Source organism: Gavia stellata, chromosome 15, assembly GCF_030936135.1.
Source record: "Gavia stellata isolate bGavSte3 chromosome 15, bGavSte3.hap2, whole genome shotgun sequence".
NCBI lineage: Eukaryota > Metazoa > Chordata > Aves > Gaviiformes > Gaviidae > Gavia > Gavia stellata.
Window position 1 is genome coordinate 21,129,224 of NC_082608.1, and position 2,527 is coordinate 21,131,750.

Below are 2,527 nucleotides of genomic sequence, written 5' to 3' on the forward strand. Positions count from 1 at the left end.
TGCACATCAGACAAGAATAACTACTCTTACAACAGACACGGCTGGAGTTTCTTGTTTCCTAGTTTTCCAAGTTCTCGCCCCAGCCCTTCTCCTGGGTGTCATTTTAGGCAAGCCACTTCGCCAATTGTGTCTGCCTGCAAAATTCTTACCTTCCTCTTTAAGGTACTTTTGGACCCAATACAAGAAAAATGATCAGATATCTGATCCAGCAACCCTGAACAGCCTTCAGGGTCTGTTCAGCCAATGCTCAGAGGAGCAAGGTACCATTACAGTTTGACATCAATGTATCATAGTTTGCATTTCTTAAGACCACAGCAGAGCCCATCACATTCTGACCTCCTCTGTAGGCACTTAATGTAGTAGTAATAACCAGTCATCCCTGCTTAGGTGAGAAGTTTTACCTTTTCTCAGAGGTTTCTTTTGCTCAACCAACACATGACAGCTTCCAAGGCTTCCACAGTTACACCAGCAAGAGATGGCCCGGGGTGTCCAGACAGATCTTCGGCTGTTGCTGGCTGCAGGGCTCAAGGGAGTGCTGCATTTGTCTTGTTTGTTCTGCTCAGCAGTGGCTGCAGATGCACCAGAATTAATTTCTGTCTCAAGTCCAAAGGCTGCAAACACTCCAGTGGGAACGGATGCTGTGTGGGCTTCAGTCCCCATGCAGGCTGTTCCAATTACAGTGCTACAGCCTTGTTTTGTCAGAGCTGACAACTAAGCCTCAATTTTCAGGCCAGGAGAGTTTGCCATGGCAGCATCCTCTCATCATACAACCTAAGGACGGCCACCAGAGCCTCCTGAACCAAGCCATATGACCAACCCCAGCCCATGCTGGCTCATCCAAAATCCCAGCTCTGGGAAGAACTGAACCAAGCTGCACGTCCAGGTCCGCCCAACCTCACGGCAGAGCAATGAGCCCTGGGAAGCCAACATTTCCCCTGCAACCCAGCCCCAAAGCCTCCTCTCCCTCAGTGCTGCGAGGCAGGCGGTGTGCTCCCCACGGGAGGCCGCACGGACACGCTGCTGTGCCGCTCACAGGAACCAGTTGGCCCATCCTGACTCACAGGTTCCTTGGAAGCGTGTCTCCCAGTCTATGCCTTCTCCCATCATACTTAGCTTGGCACAGAGCACAACTAGGACTACGTTCCAGAGCCCTTGAGGAAAAGATGAAAGGAAAAACCTCAGATTATCGTTGCACACACTCCAGCTCATCTGATGCATCTGGTTCCCTCATCCAACAGCCTCTTTACCAGAGAAGGGGAGGGAGAATCTTTCCCTGCAGCTGCAGCAGCACTGTACAAAACTATCCTTCACCCTTGGCACTGCTGCAACCTGGCTTCAGCTCAGAGAAAAAATTCTTTCAGGGTGTCTATCTGTATTTGAGAAGGCAAAAAATGATAAAGTACCTCTGGCAAAAAGCATGGTTTCCCCTGTCTGGTTGGGCGTTTGGAATGGAGCCCTGTGCACAGATGCTGTGATTTTTAAAACCACTATTTTTCGAACAAAAATAAATAAATAAAAATAGTAATAAAACCAAAATCTGCAAATGCAACTGAGTGGCAGGTTCCCCAAAGCTTTACACAGAAAGCCATGGACATCATACACATACAAAGGATCAAATGTCAACAAGATCAAGGTATTGTATACTAAGCCAAGTGACAGAACAACACGGCAACTGATGCTGTTAGCCACGCGAGCACTACAAATTCTTTCCTAGGTTATCAACAAATGGTTTGTTTTCACCTCTCGTCTGTTATTTTGCATGGAAGGCACCTCCCTATCAAACATGTCTTTATCTTGACAATTAAATCACATTGGCAGCCTGCTGTTTAATCTTTATTACATGCTAATTAGCCTCGCAGAACCTAGCACTGCTCTCCTGAGAGCTGCTTCCCAGGTGATGCCTGGGCCAAAACAATACCCATGGCACCCTGGATTTCCCTGCACAAGGACAGCCAGTGCCTTCTGGTGTCAAGTCATCACTTGTTTGCTGCAACAGCCACACTCATATCCCGCCTGTTGTCCCTATGGACCACAACACTGCTCTGTTGGAAAGAAAGTGATGCCTTGAGAGGGGCCGAGTCAGGAAGCAGGGGTAAAAAAAAAAAAATCCTTTGAGAGCATCAGCCCTACTTCCTCCTGTCCTCAACACGCCAGCAGGTCTCAAGGTAGGACATTCACTAGTCATTTCACTTGTAGGAGAACTGCTTTCTTGGCCAACGTGTGAGGAACTGAACTGGGAGATTCCACAAGCAAAGGCAAAACCTGCTGCAGCTAACATTAAAAAGGAAGAGCCTTCTACAGTTGTATGCATCAGGGGTTACAGTGGCTCTCCTACAGATAAGGTGTGAAAGGATTCCCAGGTTTCTCCAGACAGTGCAGCCACATCTCGGGGCTGCTGGTGCATCTTACAACCACTACCTGCGTATTTCACAGCAGTAACAGTGATCCCTCTTCCACAGCAGAAGAAAAAGTAGAAAAGCTAGGATGGGATTAATTGAGAGAACCAAGATGATGTAACCAAGTAACT